This window comes from Aphis gossypii, chromosome 3 (genome assembly GCF_020184175.1).
Source record: "Aphis gossypii isolate Hap1 chromosome 3, ASM2018417v2, whole genome shotgun sequence".
Classification (NCBI taxonomy): Eukaryota; Metazoa; Arthropoda; class Insecta; order Hemiptera; family Aphididae; genus Aphis; species Aphis gossypii.
This window is the reverse complement of record NC_065532.1, coordinates 48,046,261-48,066,016: the sequence shown is the minus strand read 5'-3', so window position 1 is coordinate 48,066,016 and position 19,756 is coordinate 48,046,261. Positions and strand designations below refer to the sequence as shown.

The window sequence follows — 19,756 nt, the reverse complement described above, 5'->3', positions numbered from 1 at the left end:
AAACCGCACGGCGTTCGTGCGCTGTGCCGGGCGTGTGTCACCCGCTAAGCCGCTCAGTCCGATTCGCCGCAGTCCGTTACGATATCACGTCTGGACAATAGCTCCTCGTCGGTCGCGAATACGGTCCACGCCACTTGAAAAAAAAAGCACTTCTTCGTCGTCATCGTCTTTTTGCCGGCGCGCGCACTACGACCGCCCACACACACGCACACACCTACGCGGGTGCATACACAAGTCGTGTGTGCGAGACTCGATACTTATATAAAGTAAGTGTGGCCGCCGAACCATTTCGGAATTTCTAATGGGATTTTTGGTTTTTCGTATTGTACCGCTGGTCGTTGGGTTGTATATACATAGGTATACTCGTATGTTATTGAAAAACTCGGGTCGGCCGAGAAGGGTTGTATGCAATATTGTTATGATAAATTTTTTAATGGTCCGAGATTTAAGACATCGATACTGTGTACCGAAACGATCGAGTCAATATAATATATCGATATATAATATTATTATCTCAAACCGTTAACACGAGTTTGCAGTCCGCATTCCCATGTCACGTCGAGTTATACGGCATAATATAAGGCATAGGCTCAAATCGCAGAGGTTTAAGTACGCTATGCACTTAGGATTCTATATAGCTAACATCCGGATTTCGATAATGGAATAGTAATTCATTTCACGTTATTAATAATTATCGTCTTGATCAATTATATCATATTTTCAGTTTACGTCGTTTACGACGACAAATATTCTGTATGAGCCGTGTATTAAGTTCGGCGCTATAGTTATTTACCTATTTTAACGGTGAAGTAGTAAATATATTTAAATAACTGTAAGTTTTGTATTTACGAGCAATTCTTATGGTTTATAATATTATCCAGATTATTTATTACTTTTAAATCATAACCTATATTTTTAATTCCATCGTTTAAATCTAAAACACACTTTTTTAACGTACAAAGTATGATATCGATAAAATTATAATAATAATTTATTTTTTAACTATAAACAACTTGAATAAATATTAAAAGTTCAAATGTGCTTATGTCTGAAAATTTGTCTCGCTACTTAAGTATTCATTTCTAAACGGTTTGCACCTAATGGGTATAGTAAATATCACATAATACGTATTATTCGTATCTAATGTGTTATTATAATTTTTTGTATCATATAATATATCATTGTCTCTCTTCGTTCTTTTGGATAGAAGGTGTGCTCTGAAAGTTGCTCATAGTCCAACATTATAACAAATCGTTGAGTCTATTGTCTGTTCATTAAAGTGTAATTTTCGATTTTTTCAATAATTTTGGTATGTGTGAGAAAAACTACCTCAACGGCAACTGATTTAGAAGGATTTTGAATGAAATTTCGGTAAGTCCTTCAAAAACCATTCGAAACGATTTTCCATTTATTTAACTAATTAGTCTCGTATTTATGATTATTCAAGTAAAGACACTGTAATAGAAAACTATGAATTATTATTTTATCATATTACAAATATTACGATGCGGTGTATGAGTGTTTGCAAGAAATAACAATAAACATTTAGGTAATATGATGTGTAGGTACCTATTGTGCACACTATACTACAGGATCGGGTTAGGTTTTGTTACGTGATACGCTGCAGTTATTTCAAAATTAATTTATCAAAAAGTATACTGATTATACATTTGAATTATTCAAGTCTACCCAGTTATTAAAGCACAAAATTATGTTGAAGATGTTTAACTTCGTGTTTTCTAAATTTAATGAACAAAATTTATATAATTATACAGTACTGGTTACTATAGAGATATTGAGTTATACTAGATCACAATTTCTACGACAATTTACTATTCTAGTTTTATTCGTTAATATTTCCCCAGAAAAACATATTGAACATGGATATTATTTTTTAGCTCGGACGTTGGTATATGATTGTTACATGTACTAACATTGTATTTTGATTTTTGATCAATAGTGAGAGTCTCTAGTTCTTACATTGTAATATAACATATACTGTTTGCATACTAATTCTTATTATGTAATAATATAATATTATAAGTAGTTTATTTACCGTAGTATTATATTATATTATGCACCTATGGCCACTATAACTGAATACCATATTTAAGAAGATTATGAACGTATATATTATATTCTTTTCTTTTTTTCTCGTGCTTAAATAATTGTTTAGAAAAATAAGATCAATCACATACGTAAAATAACATAAATAAAAACTAAAAAACGCTGTGATCATAATGTATATCTAAAATATTAAATTTTGATATGAGCAACATTTTTAATTAAAAATTTATTACACAGAATGTTGAAAAATTTTGCGTTTTTATGTTTATATTTTATTACCAAAATTCAGACTTGGGTAAAACATTTTTAAAAGTATTCAGAATATATATTTGAATACTTTATAATAATAATATTTCCAAGTATTTAGAATACTTCACAAAAAATATTCCAAATATTTTTCGAATACTTTTTTTTAGTAGATTTAGATTTCATTGACGAAAATATATTTTTTTCAATTTATTGTTTATAAATGAATATTATATTTTCTTGAAGAATAAATAAAAATAAAATAAATAAATAAATAATAATCTCGTTTTATTTATAATTATACACAAGTGCAAAAGCTTCAATGACAAAAAAAGTAATGAAATTATTTTTTAAGTGTGATTGGACGTTAAAAAAGTATTCAAAAAGTATTCTGAATACAGTATTCAGAATACTACCCAAGTCTGCCAAAATGATATTATTTAAAAATAATACAAATCTCTATTCCTTTTTATATAAATATGACGAAACAGTGAGATATTGAAGTATATTAAGCATTTCTATATTATTTATAAGGTTCCTATACGTATTAAAATTAAAAGTAGTTTTCATCGAGTGATTTAATAACTTATTAATTATGTACATTAGTCATTGTATATTTTTACACATATTATTTATTTTTTTTTTTTATTTTCGTATAAATAATATCCATGACTAAATAAAAAAATAAAAAATATTTATTATTAACAGCTATAATTTATAATATAACCAAGAAACCAATTTTAAATAAAAATGAATATAATTATTATAAAAACCCTAAATAAACTAGCTATAATTATACCTAATTTTTAATTTATATGTACATATTATTATGAACAATTGCATTGTTAAGTTTTGTTTTATATACGCTTCTGATTGACAAGGAATAACATTTTTTTAAGAACTATAAAATATATATTTTACGGTTACATAACTACATTTAACACAATTACGGGACAAAAAGTATGTCATCTCGTAGAAAAGGTATAATGATATAGTTTTATTTCATTAAAAAATATCTTGTCATTCACTATAATATTTGAGTCCAATTAGCTTATTCAAATGTTATTTAAACTTAAAACTATATTATTATTTCTATTACATATTTTCTTGTTTGAAATATATATCTCATGCTTTATGTTAGATGCTGCAATCTAGTGTCTTCTATATGCACGAACAGTCAACATAACTTATGTCTAGTTTAATATACCAATTCTTATATACCTACTATAGGTTTTAAAAATGAAATCACAAAAACATGTTTAAAAAAAAAATGATTCGAGATTTTGATTTCGAAATTTGGAAAAAATACTACTTATAATACATTTATTAATCTTATAATATTATAATATATGCTATGTATATGTTTTGAGCGTGAATAATTTAAATAATGTTTTGAATTATATAATTTATTATTTATTTAACTATTTCATTTTCATGTAGTTGTTGTAAAAGGTTATACAATTTTTGGCTAATAATTTATGTTGTCAAAATAATAAATAAGTAATACATTTTAAAATGAAAATTTATTTACGATTTCATATTATACTTGTATAGTAATATACAGCGTATTTATAACAAATAACGATGAACGACTTTCATCAAATCGTTTATGAGTTATATAAGATTATCTCTATAATTTTGTGCACGAATTTGACACAGCGTGTTCTTGTTATCTGAAACGTTGTATCTCAATAGGTACATATTGAGTAAATATTCTTCGGATAGTTATCTATTTACTAATATTATACTTTCCGTTTACGAAGTGCTCCATTTAAATATAATTAATTAAATAACACGAATAGATTTATATTATTATAATATATAATATTATACATGTTGTATACTAGTATACTACGGATCTAATTCACTTCTATGATCTTATATCTATATAGGTACATAAGTGTTGGAAACATATGTATTATTTTTTCCGATACTATAATGTGAAATAAAAATATATTACACAAGCTGAATAATAACGGGATACACGCGATTTATGAATTCGTTTAGATCTCCGTGTAAAATAATGATTGTGTGAATACTTTTTAAGGCAATGGGCATCACTGATTCTTGATAAGTAAAAATCCCTTGACCTCGGTCTACGTTGATGTACTGAATGACCATAATATTATATGTTATCAGTGGCTCGAATCATTCATATATTCCCTCGTATTCCCTTGACGAGCGGTCTCTGCAAGTTTAGTAAACGTATGTAATTTAGTTTAACATCAACACCTTGAATACAGAGGTCTTGAGAACCTTGTGCTGACAGCCGTGGCATTATAGTTATTTATTTGACGCCCAAGTAATTAATATGTAATAATAATATTGTTAAAAAATAATAATAATAATTTATAATTCTCATCATATAAACACAATAAAATTATTTGAAAAATACATACACGTCAAACATTATGATTCTTTTTACTAGTTTTTCTTAAAATCTTAGATCATATTATTATTTCTAAAATGACTTTATAATAAATCACAGCAATTTTTTTTTTTTTTTTTATAGACCCGTCATAATTTTTATTAATATAAAACAGATAAGACTTTGATCGTTATTTAATTGGGATATCTTAAAAAAATCGTATTTCAGTTAGATACTTATTACTTATTAGAGTATCAAAAAAAATTCTTAAAATACAAGTCATGCCATTGATCAGTAAAAAATAAATCTAAGATTCTTAAAAATATAACATGAATTTAATATATTTTACTTAAATTTACTTATTTATCTTCAATATTTAAATGGATATCGTATTTAATATCTACGTATATATTATATAATTATACAATAAACAGTTTTATAGTTTCTGCAGATTAAAATATTCCAAGTATAATATTCATAGTAAATCATCTATGTTCTTAATTAAATTGTATACATATATTATATATTTATATGGTGTTTTCTTGACTAAGTTATCTAAATTTAGAACGAAACTACGAACTACTGGTATGTAGAAGATAAATTAATATTTTAACATTAGAAATAAAATATAATAAATTATATAATGATAATAATGTATTAGTAAATTTATATTATAATATTGTTACACTCAATAAAAATAATAAATACCTAACGGATTTTAGGTGCATTCATTTTTTTTTTGCTTTTTTTTATAAATTTATATTTCTTTATATTAGAACATTGAATTGGGGTACAATTGAACTGACAAAATATAGAGGATTATTATTCAGATGTCCTTAGTGTAAACCTTATTCAGACACCTTATATAAGTATTTATTCACATTGTCTTAACATGTAATTTGTTCACATTGTTATATGTAACATGTAGGAATTATATGTCTTAGCGTTATCCTCAAATTGTGTGACAATCAAGAATGAGTCAAGTGTTCATGTTAATCTCACTTTACGGTTATCACTATTGTCATTTATTTACAATTCACTAAACAATGATCGGTTCGTTGTGTCGTATTGTTTTATTTACGATGATCCACTTCAAAAATATTTAAAGACAATACATATCAGCATCATTCAAAAGTTTGCATAATACTCGAAAATAAAAATAATCATAGCGATATTTAGATAAGTCACGATAAAGCCCCTTCCAACCAGTCCTTATGGACTTAAGTTATATTATTATTAAGTCCATATTTTTCTGAATACACGAATTTTATTGTAATGAACCTGACTTGTCTATCGTGACTCGTTGACTGTTGTATGTCCCAAACAAGTTGTTATTTAATAATCATTACCCGCGTGTTTGCTTTTGAAGCTCGGATAAACATCTTCAGTAGAACACATGATCGCATAGCCTTATATAAATAACAATTAACCGTATATTTTCCACGAGAATTATGTGTATACAATAGTGAATACGTCCTACAATACACTAACAGAGGACAAGTCAGTAGAGTATGTATAGAGTCAGCCAAGCGGGGGAGTTAACTTGTTGTCGGAAGTTTATTTTCAAACCTGATTATTGCGTAAACACTACATTGCTTTCAAACTACTTACTAAATTGACTAGGCATAATATATGTATGAATGTAATAAACATACATTTATATATTTATAGTATGCTGTAAAAAATTTGACATGTCTTATACGAGTATGTTTACATCATAAAATTAATGTTCATAAAATCATCTTAAAAACGTTATGATACAAACGGAAAACTTTTATTGTATTTTATTAGTTAACTATATAAAAAACATTTTGTAAAGCATCTATGTATAAATATATTATACTGTGCATTTATAGCTATGTCAAACAATTTGATAAGATTTCCATATATTTTGTTACTATTACGCTTAACTTAATCAAAATGAGTAATTATTATTTATAAGTTTAACCTTTAAAATCTACAAACTATGCATTGTTCGTAATTTAATGAAGAACAATGTGAACAATTATTTTCTTAACAAACAAAAATAAACAGTTAAAACACTCAGTGTTGTGTGTAATTATGTTAAATGTAGACAATATACTAGCTACTTTCTCAAATTGAAGAATATGGAAAAAATTTAAGTATTATATATTAAATTACTTAAAACATCTAATAGTGATTATAATTAAGATATTTTATTCTAATGTCTAACATTTATCAATCTATTTATTTGTTAATGACAATAAACTAAAACAATATCATACCCCGTCGGAAGTAGAATAAATTGTCAGTGTTGATATATATAGGTAGTATAAATTTGTGTTTATAGATACTAAATATTTTGTTGCTTATTTATTTTCCATCATCTAATGCACATAATATGGGTAAATTCAATATTTCAATTTTAAATTGCAATTAAAATCTCGTATACCAACATGGTAACATTTCAAACTGTGTTTTGATGTATCACTTAACTTATTTATATATATAGTGTCTTTAATAAAATATTTTTTCCATATATTTCTCTCGTTTATTTATTAACTTGAAATGTCCATTTTGAACATCTTTTTAAAATTAATGCACGATATAATAAAAGCCACGGCCACAGCTCTTGCCTACCGTAACAAATATATTACTATAATATATTGATCATAAAGTTTTCTATAGTCTATAACTAAACAAAAACAAGTACAAAACTGGTTTCTATTTGATAAGTTGATAAGTTTGCAACTAGGTTGTGACAAAATAGTATTGTTGTTGTTTTTTTTTCTTACCTAACCTAATTTGGATGCAGTCATATTTTAACAATTACTTGAAACTCGTTAAAAAAAATTTCAGTTGAATATTTTTTAAATAAAATATTCACTATTATTGTATTATGAAAAAAATTAATAATTTGTTTCATATAATGGATCACTTCGCAAACCTCTGATTCGACTAAATTCCGTCACGATGTCACTATATTCAAAAAATTAATCAAATTTATTTTAAAGTTTATTATACTATGTATAATATAACATATTGCGTATGTTATAGCTTTTGGGTTGTTTCATGATTTTATTAAATAATAAAGATAAAGTGATGTTTGGTAGTTTATAATGATTTTTGAGTTATTGTGTGTTAGAATTAAAGGTAGTAAAAAAAATGAGTAAGAGCTGTTAATTTTGTTCTTAATTTTTTAAAAAGTTATGGACATACGTTACGTACTAAAAAAATCAGTTTATTTTTTAATAATAACAAATGATACCCTGATTGAATGAACTTTTTATGATTTCAAGTATCTAGATATTTACTAGTTAATAAAAAAATAGTTAATATTCTTTACACGTAGTGAATATCACTGGATTACTGATAAATGATTGATTCATTAAAGATGGCTCAAACTTCAAACATGTTACTTATATTGGCTATACTATGTTATAATTATTGCATTTAAAAGAAGACGATTTCCTCAACAAGTATCAAAAATATTTTCTTAAAATGGGTTATTATCATAGTCATGGTATATTGCTATATTTTTTCAGAAATTATTTTTATAACATTTAAAGTATGAAAGAAATATCAAAAAAAAAAAGAATAAATAAAATAACCAATATCATACAAAAATAAATATTAATGGATAAAAATTCTTAATTACGATAATTTATTTTATAAATTATATAAATTCCAAATATTTTAGTTATTTTATGACAAATTATTTCTAAAAAGTATAGGCACTAATTAGTGAATTCTACAGTATTTTTAAATAGAAAGATAATTATTTAGTTATATTTATTTAACATTATGAATACATGATGTTGTTTTATCATAGTAACAGTTTTTTGCATTAAAAACTTCATTAGCATATACGTATATATACAACATAGTATCTTATACCTGTTATAGTATTATTATAAGTAAAATTTAAATGAATTAACTATATTTTTTTAACGTAAATGTTTATAGAGATGATGACTATTTACTGTTAATAGAATATCTTTATATAACACTATAAGTTAATTAATAATTTCATCATTGCATTTTTATTATAAATATTATAACAATAATTTTATTTCAATTTTTCTCAAGGTCATAAATGTAACCATAGAAAAAAAAATGAATACATCTAAATATAAATATTATTTGATTTCGGAATTTAACTTTTAAAGAAGCTATAGATTGTTACTATCGGTGTCCACCACTATTGTTCACGATTATACGCACCAAACCATCATAATACCTTTATAATCATTCCTCGTATTCAATAGATTTTTAACTATGAGCCATTTCCTTGATATTTGAATGCCATATCTAAAACCGAACCCATATTATCCTACACAATAATCTCCAATGAGCTTCATTGTTCTGGTGCATAACAGTATTAGCAGTGCCAGTACGCCAAAAAATCCTCATGGTTTAAGTATCCTAGGCACTGCGATTGTATATAATTATACATAAATATTCTCCAACTATTCAACTATATAGGTACTTCAATACTTCATAATAGAAGCCACAGAGTATTTAAATGATTAGAACTATATCGGCTATATCAATATCACAAATACTTATACAATTATTACAATTGTTTTTTAATATTAATTCAACTTCATTCCTTCATTTTCATCCTAAAATTTGTAAAATATAAATAACTATTATATTATTCTTACACACACTTTATTTTATTTTTCAAGACAATACTTAAAAAACGTGTATACTTGTATTTTATTAGATGTATATTGTATATACAAGTCTTTTACAAAAATATTAGGGATATTTTCTACCTAATTTTAAAATATGTATCAACTTAGTTAGATTATTTTTAATGTAATATTTATACTATTTAAAAAATTATATTCTATACCTACTCATTAAAACTATTTACGTCAGATATTATAATCATATCAATTTAACATATAGTCTTTAGTTCTCACATCACAACAATACGTCAATACGACATCGATGTATAATTTATAAAGTCAACTATTAAAATGTAATTCGTTTATACTTATTTTTCTATTTATTATAATGTAGGTACCATATACTTCGTTGTATAATAGTTTTTTTTTTACATCATATAGTTGAAATGTAATTTAATTTCGTCTTACATAGAATATTTACACGTATTGTAAGTAATAGAAGTAATAATAGGAACACTATATGTCTATACAAATTTGCTGTTAAACGATTGGAAAAGGTTATAAAATATATACGATATACAAAAATGTGTGCTAAAAATCCGGGCAATAAAGCCAATACAATAATTTAATTGGAATTTCGTTATATATAATACCTACATTGTACAAAATATATAAACTGGTCTTCAATACAAAGTATAAAATAACTCATAAATAGACATACCATAATATTGTCTGAATATACGTGTTTAATACACACATGTGTAGAATAATTCTAATAAGATTTTGCAATATTACGGTTACGATATCTTATATCTAAATACGCATAAACGATGGTCCCGAGACAGTCGATCGTGTTATATCTATTAACTATAGTTAATGCAACACAAATAATATTGAATGTGCGAGAATAATGTCTTGCAGTTGACTCAACATTGTGTGTTTGCATATTAAAATCACAAAGTATTGAGCGGTCGAACGCTAGTTACATAAGAGTATAGTCGGTACAGTAATTATAGGTACTTATATAGATACTTACATCGTTTAGGGCGATTCATTTGCTTACATTTCGTAAAATTTCTCTATTGTTTATGATTATAGCGATCAAATTAAAATAATATAACGTTCTTTAATGGGAAAAGTTTGTAATGAATTATAGAAAATTATTATAAAGTGACATAAAAACCACTTTTTATAATTCAATACAAAGATCCTTTTTTCTCCTAATAAATAACTAGTAAAAGATATCTAATCTAACACTAAAATCCTGATAGAGCCATACTATTTCTTAACAATCATAAAGCTAAGGTTTTGATTGATGGATATAATATTTATTATATTTTTTTAATTGTTTATAATTTTGATACGAACGTTGTTGAACCATAAATATTTAAAATATCAAATACTATTATAACTGGAATCCATTAGTATTCATTATTTATATTTTATTTATAGTGTGCTAATAAATAATAATACACCAAATGAAACTAAGCAATTAAAATTATAATTATTAAGGTCAATATAATAGTGCAATGTAACTTGAAAAATACATGCAAGGTACAAATAGGTACCTATTGTATGCTACTGTACAAGCACTAAGCCACTAATAAATTTTAAATTTGAATATAAATTATTTACTTATATATAGACAATATACAAAATACAATAACAATTCTAGCATCATTTTTTTTTTGTCATTTTTTGTCAATATAATATAAAATTATATAATTAATTTTATTTCAAATTGTATTTTTTCATTATTATTTTAAGTTATGCGAGGTATCTATGGCAATTAGCCATGACATATTATGGTATTTGACACATTATATTATATGAAGAATGTAGAAGGAAAATAAAAAAATGTATAAATTATAATATTAAATAATTGTACTTATAGAGAATATAAAACTAAAAAGTACAAAGTGTATGTTATATTTTATTTTTAAAAAGTTCTAACATACCATGTGACAATATACATTATGTATGTGTATCTATTTACCTACATAGTACACACACATATTGTCATTTTGATTAATTGTAATTGGAATTTATTTCTAAAACAAAAAAAATTATTATTATCATATTACGTAACGTCTCTGATATTATTTAAGTGTATAAATAATAATTAATATAATAATAAATGTAATAATAAATACAAATATACTATATTATACTAATAAGTATTAACGCTTTAAGCTGATATAGTGTAATATTAATTAAATAGTGTATTAGTATAGTATTAAATATGGGATAAAGTTTGTAAGTAATTTTTTACTGAATAATGAATATTTAAAAACAATTATTTTTAAAATAAAAGTAAATATTTTTTCTGATATTTATATAAACCTTTATCTACTGTTTTATATACAATTATCTACTTGTAATGTTTTATTTAAAAAAGTGTTTCTCAATATTTTGTTCCACAAAATCTTTTTTTTTTTACAATAGTAGGTAATATATTTTCTAATAAGTACTGGAATAATTTATTACCTGGTCATACAATAAACACACTATTATACTCACGTAATAGTCGATTAAATATTATATAGGTTCATTAATCGTAATTGAATTATATTTATGAATCTATTATAGGGTGTTAGCATTTTATTTTATTGTATTGGTATATTTTAATATTATAATTTTTAGTATAAAGTATAAATTTTTATTGATTATTGATCAATAGTTATAAAATTATTAACTATATTGTAATTTGTTATACAATCAAAATAATTGGGTTTAAATGTAAGATGCTATTGAGACGTAATTTAATATCAGGTTTTTTATCTGTTATTCTGTTAAAATTACAAATACAAATAATTTATTATACAATTATACAAAATATTTACGTTCTATACATAATTTGTGTTATTAAACGAAATAATAATTGTAAAAACACAAAAAAATTAATTGACTTTTACTCAAAAATATTTGAGAGTTCATTGATGACTTTTTAAATAAAAATATAAAAATACATTTTTTTAAAAAACTAGAGTTAAACTATTTATTTTTGTAAAATACAATATGATATTATGATATGGACAAGTACACATAAATAAAAAAAAAAAAATCGCTGCTAGATGTTCAAGTGCTCGCAAATTTTCAATTTATTATTCCTATTAGGTATTAAGTAAATTGTATTAATGTAATGTTTAATCGATACAATACTGCACCATAATATAATAAGCGTAATAATAAACTTTGTTTTTGCTATTACTATGATCCCATTTATTAATAATTCTTTTAGATTCTAGAATATTAAAATAATTCACACATTCAACCGGTTAGTAATTCTGAACACATTTTTATCGTAATGATCTAGTTACGTTGTGTCCAAACACAATATACCTAGGTAAGCGTTATAATTTATTTATTATACATACGTATAAGTGTACTTATAATAGCCATAACCTAACCATCGAATTATTGCAAATTGTAGTATATTCAAACATAATAAATGGGCATGGATGCATACTTGAATTAATACGGTGCTAGAAATGGATATCAAATCGCAATATTTTCGAACTATCATTATGCCAACGCGCGTGTGTGTTAATATTAAAATTTACATTATTTATGTATTTATACATAACTTGCACAATAATTATATTTATATATCATATGGACTAATGGTGTATTTTAATATTATGCTATCCTCGTGGAATACAATGTGACATTTATTCAAGAACGCTCATGGGATTGGCAGCCGAAATTGGATAGCTAGGAGAGAGACTGTGTAAGCCCAATGTCATATTATCAACAGTTATCATTATAATTGAAATTTAAATGACAAAAATCGTTAGAAATGTAACATGTATATTACTCAATGTCCTTGTTGAGACTAAATGTAATAAGATACAACAAATATTTTTATAACGAATGCGTTTTAAATAATATGTTATTTTTAATGCATATAAAACGAAGTCAATTTTTTTAAGATTCATTTAACAGACTAATAAACTAAACACCGAACGATATTTCAGTCAAATGTTTAGATACATAGAACTGTCGGATAAATAAAAAGCTGACAAACACGCACATGTTCTATCATTACCAATAATTTAGATAATTATCTTTAATAAACGTGTGTAACTATTATTACAATTATTCGTATTATTATTTATTATGGTTGCATTTTATAATTTTTCTATTTAAAATATCAAAAAAATTAAAGATTCTAGATTTTTATTGGGTCCAATTATGAAATAGTAAATCCTTTGCTTAAAAATCCTTACGTAATATCTACATATAAACATATGACTTTTATTCTTAGAAATTTTTTCATCCTTAATGGTTTTACAAAGATTTTATTAAAAATATACATCAAACACACTATTCATAGATATTAATCATTGAAGTGATTCATACTCATAAAATTACAATATTATCATAGTTGATGCTCATTTATAGTAGTTATAATAGTTAATAATTTACTTAAATACTTTTATTATTAGCAATTGAAATATTGAAAATTCAAAACAATATCCCTGTTATTTAGTAGAGTGGAATATTGTTAAAATGCATTATCGTCTAATGAGTACCTAGTTAAAATAATAAATATATTTTTTTTACTTGTATTTTTAAAATGTAAAATACGAGTGTACTATACAGTATAGTATAATAATGGTGTATAATATTATGTTTTTCTAAAAAATAGAATAAATATTTACTGTAAGTAGTAGCCAGTAGCCAGTAGGTATTGAAGAATAACCTGACTCAAAACATAAAATATAAAAAAAAATTATATTATGTGATCAGTAATATGTAGGTACAAATATAATATTAATCTTTTCAATACTCTAATGTTAACACAAAGAATTATTTGAAATATGTTTAACTATCTTGCGACTTGCGTTTGCTGAAATATCGAACTATTTTCTCACAACTTTCTCCTGTATAGTTTATAATTTATAATTTCAAGAAAGATAAATGAACAATGATCTATTTATTATACGTCATGATCGATATTATATCATGATATTGATTTTATAACTCAGGTATAATGAAAATGTTATTCATATTAATACTGGTTATCATTACAATAATGACAAGTTCTATTCAAGTTTGAATATTTATTTTATCGTTTTTAATTTTAAAAATATTTTATATATTTATGGTTACACATTGAGTACACATAATTTATTAAATACTTGCTCAAGTTTTTTTTTTCAAACATCAATGCACTTTTTTCATATAACTGCATCAAAAATAATTACTAATGTTAGCAATGTGAAAAATATTATTTTAATCATAAAATATACACTATTTATGTTGTAGATAATTGTTAACAATAGCTTAATATGCAAGCGTTGATCTTTTAACAGTTTTAATTTTTAAATAATAAAAATATATGTTAACTGCAGATAAAGGTACATAAATTGAAACAGTAATTTGAAATAATAGACATTAAACACATTATTAAAAAATTAAAAAGCATATAAATTAAATAATTTGTCGAAAAATCAGCAATACATTGAATTACTTTCTTTAAAAATTTGACATCGTTTATTGCAAGTTAAAATTCTCTCAAAGTTTTTAAAAAACTGTGCATAATATATCCGACGACGCGCGACGTGAAACAATTTCGATTATGGGTCTATGTATAAGCTAATTGTAAATAAATGTTATACACTTATTTCTGTTCATCATTTTTTTTTTTTTTTTGTTATACATTACGTATTACCCCTCGAAGCACAAATAATGAAAAATAATAAAATGAAAGTAAGCCGCCGTCGGTCATGTATATAAATATAGAAGTATATTATTGTTCTCTTTATTTGTATAAACTAGATTTTATCGGTGTGAAACTTTGACTGATTTACTGACCAGGAGGAAACAAATGATCCGTCCATTCCATTAATCATCGCATCGATCATTATTCATTTAAAGTACATATTATACAATATTTTTCAACATAAGCAGTATCATGTCCTAGGGCAGTTCTGTAGCTTACGAATTTTTATAAAACATTGATAATAATAATGCCACTGTTACTGCTGAATCGTAAACACTGTAAATTGCATACAAGTGCTTTTCAAATATCATTTGATTTATTATGATTGTTAAGTCGATAACAAAAATGTGTGATATGATTGATATTACGTTCAGTGTTGTAAAAATAAATTCAAATAAAGTAATTGATGTTAAAAAAATAAAAATGATATGTAAATTTCTAATAATCATTTCTAACAATAACGCTTATATATTTATCTAAAATATTCATCTAAATACTTTAAATATTTATTTAATATATTATGATAGGTATTGAATTATTATGCGAATTAAAATTAATTTAAAAACAATTTTTGGATTTGGATCAATATAGATTTGAAAGGATCGAAATTTTATGTTCATATGAAAATATATTATATTTAACTAATAAGGATTAATTATTTTAGTTATTGTTATAAGTACACAGATGGATATTATTCATAAGTCAAATCATGATATTACACATATAATATTAATTTCCAAACTATCATATCTCGAATGCACATCATTATTATATTTTCGGAAGTTATTAAGGATTTAAAATAGATGTGTTAATACTGAAGGATGGATATTTGCTTTCATTATATTTAAAATTGTATTATTATTATACCTTGTGTATCATAAATTACTATCGATATATGAATCGTAATAAAGATTTGCCTTACCTACTTTAAATTAGAACCGTGATCTTCAAGATTACACGAAAAACAGTTTAGGCCAACTAAAGGCAGCAATTAATTTTAATTAAACGCAAATAATTTCTTATAAATCGAAGGTATCCATCACAAGGATAATTTAAAGCATAATTTGTGGTCATATTATTGTTGCTTGCTCTAAAAAACAGTCACGTCCATGGATATACCAGAGATCATTTCTGAATAACTAAAACCTATATAGAAGTCACGAAACTTGAGGCAATTTATATAAAACAAAGTTCACACACATTCCTCGGAAGTACCTACCTGTAATTATATTATAATAACGTCATACCTAGTATACTTTATATTTTTGTGGAAGTGCTTTTTTATTTTAATTTAATTATTAATTGATCAAAATATCAGTATTTTCTTTACCGAGTTGGAAAATTATAAGTCATTTAAAGATAGGTAATCTATCAATTTAAATCATCAACTAAGTCATAACAGTTATTACCTATTATACAATATTGGTACCTATACAGTATACATTTATTGTACATTTTATTATAAGGTGTACGTATTTTCAACTTTTAGTATTTATTATTTATTATTTGATAATTTATTTTTCAATATAGAAATTTAAAACAATTTTTAAACTTAATTAGTAGGTAGCAGTATTTATAAACTAAATTTTTATTTTTAATATTTTGCATAACGTTCTTAAAATGTATATTATTATAATATTATGTTTCATTGAATCTACGTATTATTAAACAAAAACATTTTGAATTGATGAAACTGATTAAGATAATATTATCTTATTAACTATACAATGTATATAACATAATATAAGTATAAAAAAAATATAAACGTTCATTTTTATTTAATAGTTAAGTTTATTAATGTATAATACATTATGTATTATAATAAACCAGTCAATAAAACTTTTGAGAAGAAATAAATTTATGAATATTATTTCAAAAATGTAAGAATATATAAACTAGGTATCTGAGTATTTTGATAATAAAAAAATATGCTTACAGTTTTTATGACTTTTTCACTGTAATATTGTAAATTTAGGTGAATATATTTATCTTGTTTAATTTTCAAATTTTTAAATATTTTAGAAATTCATAATTTGACTACTGTAGTTTACATAATCTAAATTATCGGTAAATTTATAGTATTTTAATATCTAATAACTTATTACTTATGAAATATTTTACATTAAATTTTACAATATGTTTATAATTTTAGCTACCTATAATGACTATATAGAATAAAATATTTACTATGATATATTGTAGATATTATAATTCTTAATCGGAACAAACCTACCATATCATTTAATAATTAATCCTTTAAGACTCTATTAATGTTATGCTGTATTATATATTATTTATATTATATTTTGCAATCTGGCACGATACTCGTCCTTGAAGAGAAAGTGTCCACTCGTGATTGCCAACCAGCTATTGTTTGATTCTCTTCTTGATCATATTATTTGTATTGTGCTACTCGTGTCAACAATCTATAATCTACAAATTATTGTTTTCTTTATATTTTGATGACTCATGTCACGATTACTAACTTGCACCACCTTTATAAGTATTTTGTATCTTATGAGTGTTTTTAAATTATAATATTTTAACAAATAACAAAACATTATAAAAATGTTTTCAATAGTAGATTCACTATAATATTTTTTTTACCTAAATTACTTGAACCCAAATAAATCATATTTTTTTTAAACTTTCTTGCAGAGTACACCTACTTGTAAATTATAATAATTTTTAAAAAAAATCATGATTTTGCAAAAGTAAATTAATATGTCTTTTATATTTTATAAAAAATAATTTTACGGTGATTAATAGTATTAAATAACTATTTATTCATTATTATTTGGTAATAGAAAATAACAGTCACCTAAATTATACTTATATTTGCCTTACGTGATTTAATTTTTGAATATTTGATGACCAATTCAAATGGTTGCCTATTACGAGTATTATCTAAATTATATTATTTAATATAAGATAGACTCTAGTTTGTAAAAGTTTAAGGTATAACAAAATAAATAAAAAATAAAAGTGCCCTTCGTATTAAAATAACTTAAAAATTTAAACTTATGATCAATAGTTATGTCACGATAGTTCAATGACCTATTTATTTTCATAAATATATTAAGATGCTACCAAGGGTAATCTATTTTTAAATTATTTAATCGATTTCAGTAGTTTTTATTTCACGAATTAAAAGTTTTAAAAACTTCGAACTGTTAACTTATTGTTTAAATACATTTTCATTTGTTACTCAAAAATTTAAAAATTATCTTGTATATTAACTTATAGTTGGACAAATAAGATTTTTTTTTTTGAATTAACATGCGATTGATTAATAGCGGGAAGATATATTTTATTGTGAGTACCTTTACTCATTTTGTAATATAGTGGATGTTACATTTTGTTGTTGTTATATTTTCTCGCTAAAAAAAAAATCGAAATTAAATAATAATAATATATACAGCGGTGCAATTAAACAAATCTTGCGAAACCCGTTTCGGGATGGTTCTCTTTCGCTGACTCGGACGGTATTGACTCGTGCCTTCAGAATTCTCGAAACAATCAAGCCCGAGGCACAGCCAACTTGTTAGACTATGCAATTAACAGATTGGCGCCAGCAACGACGAATTTGTTTACACTATTTTTTTCCCTATAGCCTATAGGTATTGTCGGTTTATCAAAAAAACATAACCTACTTATCAAAATGCAAAAATCAAAACAACGACTATCACAATCTCGAATTGAATGAATATTTCAATTTATAACTGTGCGCATTTTTAGGGTGTATACTGTATAAGTATCATGGTATCATAACCCGACGTATATCAGCGGTGCACTTATACGATCCCGGATATCTATTCAAAATATTAATTGATTTTGTAGGTTATAACTAGGGCTCGGAAGTTGTAGGAGCTAAAAATGACAAAATATGCATGCAAATATGCACAAAAAATTTACAAAATATGCACGAAAAATGTTAAATATGCAAAACAAAATATTTTGAAAATGCTGTATAAAAAACTGTATAAAATATGTAAAATAAATGTATTAAATATAAAAAAAAATTAATTAAGTAGCTGTAAATGTAGTTGGCTGATTTTCAAAGATTGTAATTTTTCAATCTAAAAATAAAAATATAGAATAAAAGTTATTTAAAAAATTATATTTATTTATTTTTAATTTAGAGACGTTTTTGCAATATATATATAGATATGATACGGTGTACGTTAAATAATTAAAAACAAAATAATAAAACCATAATTGTTAGAAGAAAACTACAGTTTTTTTTAGAAAATATTGAACAAACATAGAAATCCTATTAAAATTAAGAAATATGCCTAAAAAGCATATGGAAATTAAGAAATATGCACTTTTTTTCTGAAATTGACAAAATATGCAAAAAAATGCATTTTTAATTTTTGTATTTAAACTCGTCACTGTATCGAAAGAATTTCTAGCTTGGTCTGCTATAAACTGAGAGCATACAGAAAAATATGCAACTCCTACAACTTCCGAGCCCTGGTTATAACTTATAAGTTGTAACAATCATTGATAGAATCAACATGTGTGTAATTTAATGATACACAGCAGGGTAGTGTTTTGGAATATTACAATACTTATTATTGATGCCTGATCTATTAAGTAAAAATTAAATACATTGTATAAATTTATTTTGTGGTTTACCTTAATCTGAGTAACTAGGATGTAAGGGGTATGTTGGAAGATCAGCCCTAATAGACGTTTTTTGACCCCAATTTTTAATAGGTATTTAAACAAAATCTTAGAAAAAAA

At 24.1% G+C, this 19,756-nt stretch overlaps 1 protein-coding gene across 1 annotated transcript in view; it reads left to right on the top strand.

Moving 5' to 3' along the window:
• The window catches only part of LOC114120936 (uncharacterized), a 40,280-nt gene continuing 20,524 nt past the window's right edge, over positions 1-19,756 (top strand). The window contains exon 1 of the mRNA XM_027983040.2: positions 1-266. The gene's annotated coding sequence lies outside the window, so the exon portion shown is untranslated. The remainder of the gene's footprint in view (positions 267-19,756) is intronic.